This window comes from Acomys minous, assembly GCF_964271855.1.
Source record: "Acomys minous genome assembly, chromosome: 8".
NCBI lineage: Eukaryota > Metazoa > Chordata > Mammalia > Rodentia > Muridae > Acomys > Acomys minous.
This window is the reverse complement of record NC_140489.1, coordinates 33357963-33377821: the sequence shown is the minus strand read 5'-3', so window position 1 is coordinate 33377821 and position 19859 is coordinate 33357963. Positions and strand designations below refer to the sequence as shown.

The following is a 19859-nucleotide window of genomic DNA, read 5'->3' as shown; positions in this document are numbered from 1 at the left end:
AGTACCGCCAGCACAACCTGCACACCTAGGGTACGCACACACGGCGTGCTTGTATAGACACTATTCCCCAACGGAGGTTTAAGGAGAGGATGGCTCTGGAAAGCATCTTGTCGCAGAATTCACAAGTGAGGAATCAGGCCGCTGACTCCATATTATGTAGCTGTCCCCTTCCCCCCCATCACCACACCCCACAGCCTGTCTGTATCCTGCAGGGATTCTGGGTCTGAAAGGGGGGGGGGGGGGAGAGAGAAAACGGGAGGTAAATCCACAGTGCTTCTTAAGGAGCCCGAGGTACCACAGAGCCAGGGAAAGAGCGCTAGTCAAGGCTGGGTGTGAAGTTTCCTAGGAACTATCCACCACCTCAAGAGTAGTATTGGGGCCGGGCGTGGTAGCCTTTAATCCCAGCACTCGGGAGGCAGAGGTAGGAGGATAGGTAAGGTTCAGGCCATCCAAGCCCACATAGTGAAACTCTGTCTCAACCCCACCCTACTGCAAGAAAAAGGAAAGAAGAGAAGGAAAAAAAAAAAGAGGTGCTGGGAAGATGGCTCAGTCTGCAGTGTTTGCTGTAAGCATGGGGGCCTGAGTTCAGATCTCCGGAGGCACCCGCATAAAAAGGCAAACAAAGCAGCGCACACCTGTAGCCCCCAAGGCTAGAGAGGTGGACACAGGAGGATGCCTGGGGCCAGCTGGCCATCCAGTCTGGCCAAATCAGTAAGCTCCAGGTTCAGGGAGAGAGTTGTCTCAAAAAATAAGATAGATAGTGATTGAGGAAGACATCTAATGTTGACTTAATACACATCTGGGACAGAGAGACAGACAGACAGACAGACAGACACACACACACCTGCATACACCTGAACACTTAAAACACTCACAAAATATACATGCACACCAAATAGATACATAAAAGATAAGAGAATGGGGAAAAAAAACTAAGGAGCAAATAGTATCCAACAGAGACCGGAAGGACAGCACAGTATTTGGGTAAAACTGATCTTTAGACAAAAACTGTTACTTGAGACAAAGCAAAAATATTGTCATGATAACAGTGATGATGATCCATCAAGAAACTACCAGGTAAAAACATATATGTACCCAACAAAAACAACGGAACAAAACCACAAATCAAACAGTCAGAATTGAAGGGAGAAGCAGTCAGTTCAACAGTTATCAAAGACTTCAATATTCTACTTTTTATTTTATTTTATTTTATTTTATTTTTTGAGACAAGGTTTTTTCTGTAGCCCTAACTGGTCTAGAACTTCAAGCAATCCTCCTGGCTCAGCCTCTCAAGTGTTGGGATAAAGATATGAATTCCCCAACCCAGATTCAATATTCTATTTTTGTTGTTGTTGTTGTTTTTGAGACGTGGTTTCTCTCTGTAGTCTTGGCTCTCCTGAACTCCTTTTGTAGACCAGGCTGGCCTTGAACTCACAGAGGTCAGTCTGCTTCTGCCTCCCGGAGTGTTGGGATCACAGGCTCAATAGTCTATTCTCAATAATTGGGCAATGCAAATAAATAGAAGATCAGCAACAAAAAGAAAGCTTGAATGAATGAGACAAACCAATTCTATCTGTCAGCATGCATCACTTGCCCAATGACGATACCATATCCTCTCCTCAGAGAGCACATCTGCTAGGATGGATCATAAATCTGAAAGTCAATGCATTTAAAGGGACTGAAATTATACAAAGTATGTACTTTGGTCAAAATGAACTAAAACTCTAATAATAAATCTATTATTATACTCAACACAGCAGATGCCTTCTTCCTTTCCCTCTTTCCCACCAACAAACCTGAAAAGTTCTGAGGGGTCAAATGATACATTTGAGAAAGTTACAGGAAACAAAGGTTCAAAGACCTCTTCATAGTCTCTGGGTTTGTAAAAGCCAGTCCCCACCCCCCTCCGCCCATGTTCTCCACGCTGGGAAGATTTTGAACTTCTGCAAGCATGTAAGTATTCTCTTGCCCTTTCCTCACACCAGACACACTGATCCCAGAATTAAAGTAGCTTCCAGAAAGCCAGGTGTGGTGCGGCACATCTTTGATCCCAGTTCTCAGGGTATAGAGGCAGCAGAATTTCTGTGAGTTTGAGGCCCGGCTAGTCCACACAGTGAGTTCTAGGCTTGCCAGAAATACAAAGTAAGTCCAAAAAAAAAAGTGGGGGAGGGGGGATAAATAGCTTCGGGATGAAACAGCTTTTGCATTGCGACGGGTCATCTTGCAGTTTTGCTTTTCCCTGGGAAAAAATGGCCACAGGCTGGTATTTCTGCTCAGTGGCCAGTCTACAGAATATCCTAAATGTACTTCCTTCCCAAAAGACAGGAGCTCACACTTACAGGACACTCACCTGAACCAGGTGCTTTTCAAACCCTGATTCGTAACAATCATTTTCCCACACCACACAAGGAGGGACCCTTCCTTTCCACTGCGGGGAACTCAGGCTCTGCTGTGAAAGTGGCCAAAGCAAGTCCTAGATGCTGTCTGCCTCTAAGGTCCCTCCTCTTCCCAGCATCCCACACAGGAGAAATGAACAATGCTTTTGAGAACCCTACAAAGACAGGGTGGCCCCTGCCTTTCCTCGGGCTCCATCCCAAGGCTGCTTTTCCTGGGGAGTATTTTCAGGCAGGGTGTGGTGTTACCACAGCCCTCTCAAGAAATGATCCAAATCCTCTAGAAACGCGTGCTGACTGGTAGTACTGAAAACAAGAGGAACCCAGAGAGTATACAGGCAGCGGGGTAGAACCTGCAGAGGAAGCTGCAGACCAGCAAGACCTCAGTCAGTAAAGGCCTCTACCACATCAGGATGGCGTGGGGCTCCCTCCAGAGCCAACTGGCAAAGCAGAGCATTCAGCTGGGAAAGCTGAACAGATTCCAAGGATCAAGAGCTGTCCAGGTTCACCCAACCTACCTCCTCACTCAGCACAGTAATCCAAAGACAGAAAGTTGTCTCCAGACACAGGGCCAGGAGCACAGCAGGGCTCCAGTATCAAGGACTTCAAAAACAATGCTTCATGCCTTCATTTAGCAAGGCCCCAGCTGGCCTGGAGGTGGTGGTGCACACCTTTAATCCCAGCACTCGGGAGGCAGAGGCAGGCAGATCTCTGTGAGTTCAAGGCCAGACTAGTCTACAAAATGAGTACCAGGACAGCCTGGGCTATACAGAGAAACCCTATCTTGAAGGAAGAGGGGGAAAAAAAAAAGAAGAAGGTCCCCCCAGCTCTTAGCATGACACCCAGGAAAACCCAGAGCCAAGGTTAATGGCACCACTACACAAATGAGAGTTTTATCCATGCCTTTGCTCTCTCTTGGTACTAAGAACTACTTAAATACTCAACAAAGCCGATGCCTTCTTCCTCTCCCTATTTTCCACCAACAAACCTGAAAAGTTCTAAGGGATCAAAGGTCAGAGGAGCAAGGAGGGGAGCCCAGAACTGGAGCCATGATCGCCTGTCTCGATAACTTTCTGCAAACTTTCTCCTTTGAGTCTCAGGCCTGGCCTCTTATTGGATACCACAACAAGCTATTTGAAGCAGATGACAGGAGAACAGAAGCCTCCAAAACACCACTTCTCCCTGAAGGTGTGTGTAGATCGCCCCGATACTCCGCAAGGGCGGCTGGCTGGAAAAGGCCCAGGAGCAGAGTACTCTGAGGCTACAGTGATGCCCGTGCCTGGGTCCTATGGAAGAGCTGTGTCGTTTCCTTCAGGAGCCACAGGATTTCCACCCTTTCCAGCACCACACCCACTCCCCAGGCCATCAGATACCCCAAATGCCTATAAGGCTCAAGTTCTTTTTTTTTTTTTTTAATTTATTTATTAATTATGTATACAGTGTTCTGCCTGCCTGTACACCAGACGAGGGCATCAGATCACACTACAGATGGTTGTGAACCACCATGTAGCTGCTGGGAATTGAACTCAGGACCTTTGGAAGAGCAGGCGGCGCCCTTAGCCACTGAGCCATCTCTCCAGCCCCGAGGCTCAAGTTCTTATCCTTCCCCTGATACCTAGAATTCTGAGTCCAGTCAGTTCTGTGCTTGGGTTCCTAAGAGCACATACGGCCCCTGCTACCCAGGCATCAATCAAGCCCTGGGCAATCACATCTCTGCCTGGAGTTCTACAGCTCCTTCTGAATTTAAACTTGTAAACACAAGCTGCTGTGGCGCGTGCTAAACAAGGGAGAGGGGGACCAGTAGCCACACACTCCAAGATCTCAGCAGAAATCCCTGTTTCATGGCTGATAAAACCAAGGCTCAGAGAGGTAAACTGATCACAAACTCATCGTCACTTGCCCAAAGGTCATATGGATGACTACTTGAATAGAGGTGTGGTCAGAGCTGCCAACTGGATGCCCTCACATTTTGGCACCTGTCTTAGCCAGTCTTCTATTGCTGTGAAGAGACATAACGACCAAGGCAACTCTTATAAGACAAAGCATTTACTTGGGGCTTGCTTTCAGTGCTAGAGGTTTAGTCCTTAATTAACATGACGGGGAGCTTGGCGGCATGCAGACAGACATGGTGCTGGAGAGGAAGTTGAGTGTTCTACATCCAAATCCACAGGCAGCAAGAAAAAAAGACACTCTGGGCCTCGCTTGGACTTTTGAAATCTCAAAGTCCACCCCCAGTGACACACTTCCTCTAACAAGGCCACACGTACTCCAAGGCCACACCTCCTAATCCTTCTCAAATAGTGCCACTCCTTGGTGACTAAGCATTCAAACAGATGAGCCTAGGAGAAGGGGGACTTTTTTTTTTTTAAGATTTATTTATTTATTATGTTTACAGTGTCTGCCTGCATGTCTGCCTACAGGCCAGAAGAGGGCACCAGATCCCATTACGGATGGTTGTGAGCCCCCACGTGGTTGCTGGGAATTGAACTCAGGACCTTTGGAAGGGCAGGCAGTGCTCTTAACCTCTGAGCCATCTCTCCAGCCTGACATTCTTATTCAAACCACCACCACATCCCTTCAGACCTGCTAGGTCCTCGACAACTGTTTGGCTCATCTCTTCCCACCTTTGGGGTGAAGCTGGGAGTGGGGGGGGGGGGTGGGAGGGCGCAGAAGCCTTCATCCCTCAAGGTTTTCTTGTTGCTCTAGCTCTAGAGAGGGAGCAGACCCACCTGGCTGCCAGCCTTGGCAAGGAGGATATTGGTGCCTGCTTGCCTGAGGTAAGAATAAAGCATGGAGGTGAGTGTGTTTCCTGATCTTCCCAGTGACCAAGAAGCATAAAAGCTGGCTGCTTCGAACCTCCTAAAAGGACTGCAGGATAGGTGCAGAGAGCGGCCATCTTTCTTACCAGAACATCAAGTCAAGCATCAAGGCCTTTCTCAGGCCCGGTCAAGATGCAGGGCCTCCTGCCAAGTGCTGGCACATTCCTTGCATTTCTCCTGTCTTTGAGCAGCTGCTGTAGAGCCCTTTCTCCTATGTTGATTTATTCTTTATTGTTCCTGAAATACACCCAGAGGCCTTTGGCATGCCACGCCAGGCACCGGCAGAACATTCAGCCTAAGCCCCAAGTACACACAAACCAGGGACTCTCGGACCTGGGCCAAGCCAGCAGGAATGACAGGCCCTAGGGTCAAACCCAGCAGTAGGAAGACGCAAGATCCCACCCAAAGCCCTACCCATGGTCTCCAGAGCTTTTCTTAGGACTGTAGAGGCTGGGGTACGTTTGGGAGCGGAGACATTTGGAAGGCCTAAATCAAGCCTCATCGACCTCTTCAAGCATGAGTGAATAGCCCAGCCCCCGCAAAGTGGGTTTCTGGTTGCCCCATGAAGTGTATGGGGGGTTGGGGGCGGGGTGGACAGAGGGATCTTTCCTGCTCTCCAATCAGTCCAGTGATGCCCCAATTCTTACCATCCCACTGCATCTGTGGGGTGAAGCATCGTTCCCTGTGCATATGGCATCAGTCACAAGAAGAGTGGAGCTGTGTGGTAAGAAGGCTGAACCGGGAGCAGCCTCTCCCACTGCTAGCTTTTGTGAGCCTCAGCTTCCTAATCAGCAAGCAGGCATGACAGCATTAAAGCTGCTGCAGGGCGAGACGAGGTAACACATCGCTGAAGTGCCTGCACAGAGTGAGGATTCAATACAATGTTTTATTCCCTTCCCCCCCCCCCCCCCTTTGCTAGGCCTGGAAGAAATGAGTGGCTTGCCTCTCTCAGAGCCACAGCTGGCTGACAGCAGCCCTGGCCAGAAGGAGACAAGGAGTCCCAGCAACAGTGTTGGGCTCTGCAGACATGCAGGACATCTGGTCGGCAGACTCAGGAGAGAGCCCTGGCAGGGACTACAGAGTACACACAGCACAGGCCTCCTCTAGACTCAACCGTGCCAGCAGTGACTACAGGGACACAGCGGGACACAAGTATTTCCCAGAGAACACTGGCAGGGCTTTCAGGCCCGCAAAGATGAGCCACCACCCTCGGGGAGTCACTGTAAGAACACCAATGAAAGGGCCGAGAGATGCTGGAGATGAGTGGCCACCGGAAAGTAGGGACAGGGGTGGCAGACGGTTGTGCCTGCTTTCAAAAGTGTGCCCAGAAGCCATGACAATGAATGTCCCACACGTGGAAGCACCGCCTGGTTATTTCTGGCACTTCTGCCCACAGCCTGCAAGGAAAAGCTGCCACTAGCAATGTGGAGGGACAGAAGGCACACCAGAAGCCACCACGTAGAGAGAGAGGCCTTTACTCCATTTCTTCCTTTTCTAGATGTCACTGTCAGATCCTATGTGCGCACTGTATAGCATGAATACTTCTGCTTTCACTTAGATGCAGCTCCCCAACCACAGTGTGCGCGCGCATACATACACACACACACACACACACACACACACACCACACACACCACACACACACACAAATAATTATGGAGCCAGCACAAGGCTGAGCCACGCCCAAGACCTTAGACAGTATCCTTCTGGGTTTTTCCTGCAGGGCTCTCAGCCCTTCCAACTTACAAACTGATAGAGCAATGACCCTGAGCACAGACACCGGATGTAGGCACATCCCTTCTTCCCACCCTCCCAAGGCAAAGTGGGAACTGGCAAGTCAGTCTCTTGGCCTCCCTGTGTGGTAAGGAAAGAGTTTAGCTAGACGCCCCCAGATGTTTTCCAGCTCTGGGATGATTCCTCAAAGCTGGGGAGCCCAGGATGATAAACTAAGGCCAACTGAGGCCTGGGACCCCATGAGGTCAGCTGAGGACACAGGTGCTTACCCCAGGAGTTGCCCCAAGCTGAGAAGGAGAGTTTGCTGGGAGGAGCTTGACGCGTGGGCCCATCCACACCAATTTACCTGCATCAGCCCCTTTCGGAGCTCTAGTGGCTTTCCCTTCCCAGCTGGCAAATCTTGGCAACAGTAGGCTGAACTAGGGCTTCTGCCTACCCTACCTGGGAAAAGCTGAAGCCCAAGCCCCCTTCCCACCTTTCTTCTCTGGAGCCCATTTCCCAGAAGAATCTGGATGGCCTCGGGGGGAGTCCCCGGCTGGCTGCAAGCCTACCGGACTTCCCTCCCTTCCAGCTTTGGTGACCAGATCTCATCAGGCGGCTCCCCTCCCCCTCCCAGAGCCGTGGAGGAAGAAGCACTCTCAGCCACAAGCTCCCTGTGGCTGGAAGAAAGGCGAAGGGAACTGGGGAGCACGTTCCCGGGCTGGCCACAGTGTGGGGCGCCATTCCAGGAAGAGAAAGAGTAACAGCTGCCAGGGACGCGATGGGCCACTTGTCCTGGTTCTCCCTACCAGTCCACACCGGCACCGAGAGCAACAGGCTCTCACGGGGAGACCTTCGTCCCCACCCATCAAAGCCTCGGCTGAGTTAGTCAGCCCCTTCCGAGGTACTGTTACAGCGGTGCGCCTCGTCCCTACCCCTAATTCAGTTGGAGGAAGGGCCAAAGTGCTCTTTAGTGGGTCAATTCCCACCCCAGCTCTACCTGAACCTCCATCCAGGTCACATTGTTAGGGTTCAGGTGAGGGGAGAGAGAAGGCGAGGTTGAGAGACAGAGACAGAAAACCTATTTCCAAATCTGCAAAACCCCTCTGTCTGGTCAGGTAAGCTGTCCAGGCAGGGGCCTAGAGTAGGATCCCCAGAGCACAAAGTGGCCAATGGGAACTTGAGCCTTTACCCTCCTCTCCAGGGACAGACAGTCTCTGGTACCAGCCTGGACCCGGGTGGCCTGGAGTAAAGCAAAGACCTACGGAGTCAGAAAATAAGCTTCATTTGAACAAGCCACAGCGAGCCCCAGAGTCTGATTTCCTACCACGAGCAGGACACCCTTCATTTCCTCTTCCCCGGGCTTTGCAGAAGGCGAACAGGAGTTGGACCTGCACCTAGTGAATGGACAGCTAGCATCTGTTGCAAACCTACTCCCCTCCGGCCCATCGATTTGCATACGTAATCTTGTTTCGCCTTTACAGCAACTGGACAAAGTACTGTTGTTCTCTCCACAGAAGAGAAACTCGAGGCTGGGGTGGGGGGGTGGGGGGGGGTGGAGGCGCGGGGCACAAGGCGGGGTGGTAATTAAGCAACTCATAAGGCCGCACTGCAGGTGAAGAAGTGGAGTATGAACCTCTCTGTGGAGTCATCTCCATGCACCCGCAGGCTTCCTTCAGTCACTGCCCGGTGACTGTCCACACACCATCCAGGAATGGCGTTCCAGTGTGGAGGCGGAAGTGGGTGTGGACCAGTTTGGCTTGATGGCTCTGGAATTTGAATTGATGCCCCCCCCCCACGACTATTACAGTTCCCAAATGTGTGACTGTGAGAGTCTCATAGAAGTGTGCAAGTGGTGGGGGTGGGAGGAGGGTGATGTGGACTCCAAAGAGCAGTCTCCAGCACAGAGGTTATGCTGTAATGCTTCTGATTCAGAAATGAGCTCACAGTTGCAGAGTACCCAATGCTGCTGCAAATGCAAATGCTGGTCCCTTTACTAAGAACTGTGGATTTCAGCATTCCCAGCCCCAGCCCAAGGTGCAATTTCACTTCCTTTAGCCTCCCAGGGCTGTGATGTGCATCCACCACTGGCTGCATTTCCTGCAGTCTGCAATGAGTCAGGGAAACGTAGCACACACACACACACACACACACACACACACACACACACACACACAAAGCTGTCCCTGCACTAATACACGGACACACACCCAGGAAAGGTGCCAACCTGTCCCAGCCAAAGGAAATGACCAATTTACCAGATCTCCAGGCAGGAGGCTCTAGGGCTTTCACTGTGAGGTCCCAGTGGGTCGGGAATGCAGACTCCCAAAGGCTAAATGCAAAGGAAGGCGCTGAGGAGTAAGCTAGACCAACCAACACAAGATGCTTGGGGGGAACTGATTCTCTCGAAACTAAGGATACAGTGAGGGTCCCTATAGGAGAGGGAGGACTCAGTGGGCCCTCCACACGTCAAATCCTATTTCTCTTTTAGAGGCAGAGACCACATAGCGCACACCCCACCCCACCCCCGCAATGGCCCCTAATTCACGAGCTTAAGTAATCCTCCCATACCTGCCTCCCAAGTATCTGGGACTAAAGGGGTATATACCATTAACCTTAGCAAGGTTTTTTTTTGGGGGGGGGAATAGGGTGGGGGGATGAAGAGCTCTCACTCATTTACCTACCGAGTGCTAACTCTTACTGGATACCAGGCACTGTGGAAACAGCCCTAAGCTTGCCCTAAAGCAGAAGCTATCAATGTTTTGCGTGTACTGACACAGTGTCCTTCCTTACAGCAACTCTATGAATGACAGCCTATGCTTCTGATGCCACACATGTGTGCACATAAAGCAGCAGTCACGTGTCCAGAAGCAGACCTTCAGCAGGGACATGTGGCACAGGGCTAAAAGGTACAAGCAGAGGTCTCTCCGCGACATATGCCCTCACACCAGCATCAGCAAGCTTCTCTTTTCAGTGGCAAACTATCAAGGTTAAAGATTTGTGGTCCAGGTCCACAGGAAACTAGCCACGCGACGCAGCACTCTCTGTCTTCTACCCACCCTGCCTTTTTCCAGAAGCCTTGGCTGCCAGGCATTTCCCTGGGTTCTGCAAGCATCTGTGGCTACATGTTACTCCCCGCCCCCACCCCAGCTTCTGTTTATTAAAAGCAGCAGCCCAGGGTCAAACACTGGGGCTATTTTTTAAAAAAATCTCATGTCTAAAAGTTAAAACTTTCATCCTTGCGGGCACTCCAAGGAACTTTCTTGAATTGAAGAACAGGGGTTCTACCTGGCGCTTGGAGCTGCCACGATGGAACGCGGCAGCCCTTCCCAGAGCAAGCCCTAAACCTGGGGGCATTCTTCAGGCTCTTCACCCCTTGACCCCCAGGAGTTACAGACGAGAGCAACCAGCCAGAGGCCAATCCAATTAGAATGGAGACTGGGCCAGGGCTGTGCAACGAGATAGTTTATCACAGTAATTGAATGTTTACACCCTGTGGAGCCCAGGAAAAGAGAGGCCCCATAAAGTTCTCAACCCGAAGGTCTGTCTGTCCCTCTGGGTTCTGGAGTCACCTGACCACGCCGAAAGGGTGCATTTCTCTCATGCTAAAAGTGCACGATCATACTTTCCGTGGGTGGCTCTGATGGCTTCACCCCCTCAGCCGAGGTACCCAGTCAAGAGATACAATTCCATTTTTACCAAGCCCTCTTAGGCCTAAAACTTTAGGGTAAGGATAACCCAGGGCTCCAGGCCAGACTCCCTGTGCTGGATAGAGCCACTTTTCCCCCTCCCCAGCCACTGGTGCCACCGGGATCCCCTACACGCACGTGCCGCAGTGGCCTCAAAGACCAGTCACTGCTCCCCTATCTTGCCTCTCCTGAGCACATACACCGAAGTGGGACGGTGGAAGCAGGAAGTAGCCGCCGAAGTTGCAGCCAACAAAGTTTAAAACAAGGCAAGAAACTTCCCCTTTCATCTTTTCAGCAGCTCCGGCCAGAAGATGGTTTGGGACACTCAGTAGCCTCCCTGTCGAGTGACAGACGCCTCCTCCAGGTTCTGCCTTGGTTCTGAGGTTTGAAAGCCCCAAGTGCTCAAAGTTCCTCAGCTACCCTGTCTTTTCTTTAAGGCCTGGCTGGGGGGGGAGGGGGACGCAGCAGAGGTCCCCATGCCCCCCATTGTGACCGTAAGGGGCGCGGAATGATTAACTCCACCGAGCCCGCCATATGCAGGGCCCAGACGAATCCGGGCTCCAAAGCTCACGACAAGCACCGTGGAACCCAGCACCCGACCAGAGACGCGGGCGTGCGGGGGCGGGCGAGACGGATGACAGGTCTGAGTTGCACCCAGCAGCGGCGAACGCGCGGGGTGAGAGGCGGCTCCAAAGCTCGCCCTCCGGCCCGCGCGCGCTCAGCACTCCAGCTTAGGCCTCTCGCCAGCACCGGCCCCGGTTCCCTGCCCCCACTCCCCGCAGGGCTGTCCCCGCAAAGTCCCCCGCGCCAACACAGCGCCCAGCACGCTGGAGCGGGAGCGAGAAGGGGCGCCCGCTGCAAGTTCTCGCAGCTCGCGAGCCTCTCGTCGCGTCTCCCCGGCCCGGCACGCCAGCGGGTCCCTGCGGTCACCACGTTTCTGGCGCTCGCGCGCGCGCAGAAACAGCAGCTGCGGTCCCCGCCGGCCGCTGGTAGGGCTCGGGAGGGCTTTCCAGCCGGGGCCGCGCCTGGGTGGGCGGGCCGCGAGCTAGCTGCGTAGCTGCACAAACGCGGCGGGGCTGCGTTGCACACGCAGCTGCGGGCGCCCGGTGCGGGCCGGGCGGAGGCGAGCTACGGCGGCCCACGCACCCGCTCCCGCCGCCCCGCAGGCCGCAGAAGTTAGACACTGGAGGCCCCCGCGTGTGCAGAGCTGCAGCCACCGCCTGCACGGTCGCTCGGGGGTCCCCTCGCTGGCCTCGCCGCCTGCAGGCCTCGGTCACCCTCCGGGCAACACCACTTACCCAGCTCCTGCTCGGCCTCCGGCCTCAGCACTCCTCCTTCCTTCCGCCGCGAGCCGCCGCCTTGGGTCGCCTCGGAAGAGCCCAGCCGCCTGCACGCACTCTCGGATTTTTTAAAAACAAACAGGCGCCGTCGCTTCCCCGCGGCGTTCGCCGGGCTTAAGCCAAACCCGCGCCTCCCGGAGCTGGGAAGTTTGCTGGCAGGGCCCGGGCGGGACGTGCGTGCTGTCACCCGCTGCTCGCGACACAGCAGCCTCGGCGCGCCCCGCGCCCTTACAGTCCGCCTCGAGAGCGCTCTCCCTCCCTGCGTGTCACCCCCAGTCCTGCGATGCAGTGTCAGGATTGCACGGCTCTGACTCATCGGTTGAGCTCACAGCTTGAAAAAAAAAAAGAGAGAGAGAGAGGGCGAGAGGCAACAGTGAAGGAGGAGGACTAGCTGGCGTGCTACAAAGGATTGCACAACTCGAGGCTGGGAGCGCCGAGCGCCCAGTGGCTGGCCGGCGCGCGCGGCACGGCGGCGAGCAGGAACCAGCTCTACCACTTCATCAGCACAACTGTCTCGGGGCGGCCTCTCCGCCTGCAGGCTCCGCGCCGCCCACTTCCTGCGACCAAATAAGGCCGGGGAGGCGTCTTTAAACCTCGGGGCGGCTGCTGGGGCTGGGGATTTCCAGCAGACCTTACCTCCACTTGCAAGGCTGCGGCCACCCTGCCCCCAGCCTAGGCCTGAGCCCCCGATAGCTCTTCTGTAACCAACAGGCCACGCGGCTTGTTCCTTGCACACCAAGGTCAGGAGGAGACAGTGACGAAATGTTTGGAAACCCATTCCAGCCTGCCAGGAAAGTGTATGTGTGTGCGCCATGGCGAAGAGGACACAAGTCGCTTCCCTCCACCAAGAAAACCGTGGCTTCAAATGCAGTAAAGCAAGCACAATCCTCTCCAAGGCACTTCATTAGCAGCCTTCCTGAGTTACAGCCTGCCTGCGGTGGGAAGATTATAAAGAAACCAACCCTGTCCCTATAAAGAGCTCACATGACCATTACTTAAGAGATGAAAAGCTCCTGCGTTGAATTCTCACAACTCAGGCCAAAGTTGGGCAGTTTTTGACTCAAGGCCACATCCCTGGCCTTTTTATTTTGTTTTGTTTTGTTGTTGTTTGTTTTGTTTTTCGAGACAGGGTTTCTCTGTGTAGCTTTGGCTGACCTGGACTCACTTGGTAGACCAGGCTAGCCTGAAACTCACAGCAATCTGCCTGCTTCTGCCTCCCCAGTCCTGGAATTAAAGGCTCCTTGCCTTTCTTAATGGGCTCTGACATACTTTCCTGGCCCCAACCGGAGAATGCCTCTTTTCCCGTTTTTTGGTTTTTGTTTTTGTTTTTGGTGGATGATGGGAAACTCAAGAGTTCTTTTAGAGCTGAGGGAAAGTCAGGTGTGTTTTGCTGTCTGGCTGTTGTAGCTTCTTAAGATGAGTCAGAAGGCTTCCCTTTGAAGGAAAAGCCACTGAGGAACACACTGCGTTCTGGTAGCCACTTTCCCTGGCGAGCAGTCCTAAGCGTCAGGTGCAGCGCTTCCTCGCAGAAGCAGAAGGGCCGCTGAATGAGTCTCGTCCCTGAGATCCGCAGGGCTGAGTCTTCACCTGTCACAGACAACAGGGAGCCTGCTGCATAGACGCTTGCAATAACTAAGAGGCGCTGCTTTGCCATCCTCGTCCAGCTCTTGGCTGGCTTCAGGGCTACCTGCATGCACCTGGAAGGCACTCCTCCCCCAGAAGACAAGGACTTATTTGTCCCGTTATGACAAACAGGCCAGAGAATTTTAGTTACAAAATACCGGTAACTAAGCCAGGGGATGAGACCAGATGACCTCTAAAAAAATCTCTTCCAGTTTAAGATCCATGTTTCTGTGACTGAGGGAGGGGGGCGGGGAGGGAGGGTGGGGAGGAAGAGCCTGGGAAGCCCCTTTCTACAAGAAAAGTCCAGGCTCCCCAGTTTAGCATCCACAATAACAAGTCTCCAAACACTCCCCGTACACAAGAAACCCTCTCTCGGAGTTGAGGGGGCGGGGTGGGGGGGAGGAGCTAAAATGATTCCAGTTCCAGAGGATCTGACCTCCATAGGCACCAGGCACGTACGTGGTGCATACACACACATTTATGCAGGCAAAAATGTTCATGCAAATAAAATAGGTAAATTATTTTTTTAAGAAATCTTCCAAGGGTGATTTTAATGGTACATGAGTTAAATGACAGCAAATGTTATCACGAATGGGCAGAGGCTTCCAAGAAGCCCAGGGTCTTACTACCCATGTACCTCGACTAACTTTCTGTTGTCATCATTCATTACAGAATTAAAAGGTTAGCTGGGCGTGGTGGCGCACGTCTTTAATCCCAACACTTGGGAGGCAGAGGCAGGTGGATCACTGTGAGTTCAAGGCCAGCCTGGTCTACAAAGTGAGTCTAGAACAGCCAAGGCTGCACAGAGAAACCCTGTCTAGAAAAAAAAAAGTTTTGGGGCTGGGATGCAGCTCAGTGCATGAGACCTTGCATTTAGTTGCTAAGAGAGGGAGAGAGGGGAGAAAGGGAGGGGTAGGGAGAGAAGGAAATAGTAGTGCCACATGCTGTAATCCCAGAACTCAGGGGGCTGAGGCAGTAAGAGCAAGAGTTTGGGGGAGGGGGGGAGGCCAGCAGCAGCAGCTTGGGCTACATACTAATACTGCTTTTTTAAAAAGAAGAGAAAATAAAATTGTTCTCTTGTCCCCAGTCCCCAAGCTTGTCCCCCCCCCCCCCACTGAAGTCAGTGTATGTGGAGTGTTAGCCTTCACGGGGTACAAAGACTGTTGAGGGCACTGTAAGTCCACATGCCAGGTTCCTTAGGTCCCTTCTGCTATTTCCCTTTGCAAAATAAAGATATGATCTTTAAGACCTCCTTGTGTAGAGTTACAAGAGAAGACAGAGAAAATTGTGGAAAGCATAGGAAACCAAGACTGAGTCTGGATCCTATCTAAGATAACTGTGCTGTGCAACCTTGGGACGGTTGTCAGGAGCCTTCCTTCTCTGAGCTTTGTGTGTGTGTGTGTGTGTGTGTGTGTGTGTGTGTGCGCGCGCGCGCGCGCCTATAACAAATCCACCATGTTCTAAGGGTTTATAACTGCTATTTATTCCTCTGCATTTATTCCTCCTCACTGCTTTCTTCATTTCAAGAGCTTAATTCCAGGAAAGATCCTTACACACTCTCCCACCCAAAAAAGGTCCCATTGGTCCCAGGATGACCCTCTGTTGGGCTCCGCCAGAGGGACATTTCCAACATCAATTTGGTGTCTTATCTAGGTGTCCTTCCAAAGCCGCCCCGACTCCATGCCTTCTGTATCCTTTCCACTCTACCTTTCCACAATGCTGTGGACATGGACTGATTAGGGGACCCCCCCCCCATAGCTGTGTTTTCTCCTCATACTTTACCAGGTCCTTTCTGAGGGAGTGGACAGCTTAAAGCCACCCAGTCAGGAAGTTAAGCAGAGAAGCCTCTGCATTTGACCTCTTTCACCCCTGAGAGCCAGGGACCCTCCTCCTTGGTTCACAGTTCCTTCGGCCTGCCCTAGGGAATGCCTGCCAGCCACACCAGCCCCCAGCTGTCTGCATCCCTGGGCACTTCCCACCTGCCCCTCCCCTACAGGCCTGAAAGGGAGCTCCTATAGATGTCCCCAGTTGCTGCTGTCACTCTGGGAGAGACATCTGGCTGGGTACAGGGAGAAAAACAAAACAGGTGTGGCTGCCAGGGAGGGCTGGCCAGCAGGGCCAAGGGACAGAGACACCCTTTCTTTAAGGGGCCAGAGCTGCCAGCTTCTCAGATGTCTCACTTTAGCATAGTCCCAGGCCCACTGTAGAACCCGCCCTGGACAGACTCCCTCCTTGGCTGTTGGCTAAAACTCAGCTTCCCTACATCACTGCAGTGAGCCAGGAAGAAAGGGATACCCAGAGATCCATCGTGTGCAGTGGAGCGTGCTCTAAACTAAAAACAAATATTGATAAGTCATGCACTGAAATCCAAAATTCACCGGAATGTCCAAGTTAAGACCTAGTTCCAAACCCTGGCTCACACCAGCCACACTCAGTTAGCTCACCTGCAAAGTGAGGATGGGAGAGTTTTAAATGTCTGGCCACACAAGGTCTTTGACTTGTGGTGGCTGTCACTCTCTCCTCACCTCCAATCCCCTTGCTTCTGGCCACAAACACTGTACGACCCCATAAGCCATCAGGGTGTCCACTCCTTAGTTGTCCCTGTCACCTACTGCATAAAGAGGGGGCTAGGAACCAGACTGTTAAGACGCTCAGATCTGGCCGGGCATGGTGGGGCACGCCTTTAATCCCAGCACTCTAATCTTTGTGAGTTCAAGGCCAGCCTGGTCTACAGAGTGAGTCCAGGACAGCCAAGGCTACATAGAGAAACCCTGTCTTGAAACAAACACACACACACACACACACACACACACACACACACACACACACACACACCCTGCAAAAAAAGACGCTCATATTCTTGGGACCATCCAGCACTCTCCTTCTTCTCCTGTAGGTAACCCACACCCAGGCAGCACTTCTAGCAAGCCTGCCTTCATTCCTCCAAGCATGGGAAGCTGATGCCTACATAGCGGTAGAGTTCTCCAAGGCTCCTTTTACCAAGCTGGCAACTGAGTGCTGGCTGAAAGGTCACCGCTACTCCCATCAAAGGAGCCTCTGGTGGGCCCAACGGTGGTGCGGGGGCTGCTTGTGAGCTCCAGCCACAACCCCTTACACCTTGCTTAATCGCTGCTTCCCTCCCTCTTAGCAGCACTTGCTCAGTAAACTTCCGGTACCCAAACCCCTTCTGGGTCTCTCTGCTCCTACACACTGGTCCTTGGGTTATCTTCAAGCCATCATCCATCTGCACATCTCCTATTGTTTGCTGACCTTCTCTGGGTCAGAGCACCATGGGCTAGATCAGAGCCCCTCAGGGGCACAGCTTAGATCTTTATAACCTCAGCGTCCACACCTGTACTTGGTGGGTGCTAGTGAACACTTTAATGAAATCATACATAGGAAGTTTGCAATCAATCACTAGATAAATCATAACTTAATTGCTACTTTCATTGTTATCCTATTTTGCATACCCCACCTCACCTCCATCTTAGCACCTCTGAAATCAGGAAGCTTGTGCCCGTGGATAAAATGTATTTGTTGTTTGGTTAGGCTGAATATTGGATTTTAGTTTCTATTTGTAAGAGAGGGTCTTACTATGTTGCCCAGACTGGCTTCAAAGTTCTGGGCTCAATCCATCCTATATCTATAGGCCTGTGGATATGATTTAATTACCACAATTTTCTCTTTTTAAATTTTTTATTATTTTTTAACAGCTGGTCATAGTGGTGCACACCTTTAATCCCAACACTTGGGGCCAGATCTCTGTGAGTCTGAGGCCAACCTGGTCTACAAAGTGAATCCAGGATAGCCAGGGCTACACAGACACCCTATCTCGGAAAAAAAAAAAAGGTATTATTTTAAAATTGTGCGTGCACACACACACACACACACACACACACACACACACACACACACCACTTATGTCTACGTATTAGTATGTCCATGTCAGTACAGGTGTCGGCAGAGTCCAGAAAACAGAAGTGTACTTTCTGGTCCTGGAGTTACAGGCGGCGTGAGCCACTTGATAGGGCTGTTGGGAACCCCAGCTCAGGTCCTCTGCAAGAACAGTATGCACTCTCAATTGCTGAGCCAACTTTCCAGCCCCATTTTCCCTTTTTAGCTTGACATTAAATAATGGTACTTATTATAATCAGTGGCTCCTTAGGTTCAGTGGCATATGATATTATTATTACTGACATGCCGTCTTCTGGGTCCTAGAGCCTGCAGCATGAAATCCACTGCATCATGAGGCCTTCATATCTAAGCTTGGGAGCTGACCAGCACCCTGGGAGGAAGCCGTTATCCCCATTTTATAGAAAAGGAAGCTGAGGCTGGACAAGATGAAACCCGATCTCCCAAGGTCATACAGAAGGATTTGACCTTGGACACAGATTCTCTGTTTCCCAAATAAGGAAACAGAACGAAATGATGGGATGCAGACTGGGACCGCTCTCCCTCACAGGGATATTTTATCTGATCCGAATTATGTTTTATTTTTAACTGATTTTACTGCCAAGTTTTTTTTTGTTTTTGTTTTTTAATCAGGAGATTTAGGGACTGGAGAAATGACTTGGCAGCTAAGAGCACTGACTGCTCTTCTACAGGTCCTGGGCTCAATTCCCAGCACTCACTTGGAGGCTAACGAGCATCTGTAACTCCAGTTCGAGGGGATCTGACCCCCTCACCTGGCCTCGTTGGGCAGTTCACACAAGTGGTATACAGATAGGCGTGCAGGCAACATACAGACAAATCTCTCATATGGGCAAAATAAAAATAAGTCTCGAATGTTTTTTAAAATAAATCAGAAGTTTTTAGATGAAAGCTAGGGTTTCTGTTTTGTCATGGAAAAAAAAAAAAGAACAAAAACCCACTGGAGCCCGCTGGTGGCCCACACCTTTTATCCCTGTCCCCAGGAGAGGCGGGTGGATCCCGAGGCCAGCCTGGTCTAAAGATTGATTTCCGGGAGCTACACAGAGAAATTGGGGGGTGTGGGGTGTGGGGAGGCATTGACTACATCTTACACTGAACTTTCCTTGCAGAAGGAGCTAAGTGGTGCGGCAAGAGGCGTGGCAGAGACACTTGGCTGTTACACGTTCTAATTTTCTGCTGTTCCTGATCCATCCTAGGTCATGGGTCACTGTCATTTATCTTCCCACTTGTGCCAGCTCCTCATTTCATCCTCCCAGTCCCCTGATGTCCTTTAAGTGCAGGACCCTAGACCAGAGGAACTCCAGGGCCCTCTCCAGCTCTACAGCCTGAGGCTTCCCTCTCCAGGCACTCTCTGGGCAACCACACCCCCCCCACCCCCTGCAGAGGTTCCCAGACAAGCCCTTGCCTCCTTCAGCCTCTTGCCCTTCAGCCTCTATCCCAGGGCTCCCAGGGATGGCCTGTCACTTGTACCCCAGCAGTCAAAAAGCTGAAGGCCACAGTCACTAGAGTGGTCAATCCCTCAGGTGTGAGGGGGGTGAATCAGACCAAGACTGAGGGGTAGGCCCCACGCCGCCGGCAGGGAAGGAGGAAGGACTCTCCCAGGAGGAGAGATACATGCAAGCAAGAGTTTCTGCAGTTGAAGGAGACGATCAGGGCTTGACACACGCGGAAACACAAACAGGGAGGAAAACTGTAGTCTCAGCATCGATTTTAGGATATGCAAATCAGAACCCCATTAAGGCCCCATTACAGCTGAGTCAACTTGAAAATAAATAAATCAGACATGAAGGCTGCTGCTAGGAAGGCGCCGGAGAGACAGCTGTCCATGCACTGCCGCGCTACCGTAACCTGCTTAACTCTAGATGCGATCCGACATTGTCTCCTAAGAGTCAAGACTGACCAGGTAGGTAAATATGATTGAGAGACCACCTCCCATGGAAACAAGCCAAAATACCCCCCAAATACAGGTGGAACAAGAGATGCTCATAGCAACTGTACATGGAGCCAAGAAACCGAAATCTACTTTGGTTATGGTACGACACCACAATGGGATAAAAGGTGAGTGGGCTCAAGACGCCAACCAATCCGATGAAATCACTGACAAAGTGACAAAATTAGCCCAAAGAAGTGTGCAGAGGCCGGCCGACTTGCAAACAGACGCCCACAGATGCCATCAAGTGAGAAGTCTGAATGGGGCAAACTGTTGCTGTGTAACGCCTGTCCTGTCAGGTTGATGGGGTCAGTTTAAATAGCAATGAGTGATGATGTTTCTAACCAAGATCAGGAGACATCCCCCGCCAGGCCAAGGCCCCAGGAGGAGCCCCAGGTACCCAGATGAGGACAAGAAAAGGA

At 51.9% G+C, this 19859-nt stretch overlaps 1 protein-coding gene across 5 annotated transcripts in view; it reads right to left on the bottom strand.

The window, feature by feature from the left end:
• The window catches only part of MIDEAS (mitotic deacetylase associated SANT domain protein), a 72871-nt gene that overhangs the window by 32831 nt on the left and 20181 nt on the right, over positions 1 to 19859 (bottom strand). Inside the window, exon 1 of one of the 5 annotated variants that reach the window (XM_084792067.1) lies at positions 11913 to 13779. The exons of 3 other annotated variants lie outside the window; for them this stretch is intronic. The gene's annotated coding sequence lies outside the window, so the exon portion shown is untranslated. Of the gene's footprint in view, positions 1 to 11912; positions 13780 to 19859 lie in introns of those variants that run through there. One more of the 5 variants, XM_084792063.1, reaches the window with a different exon arrangement.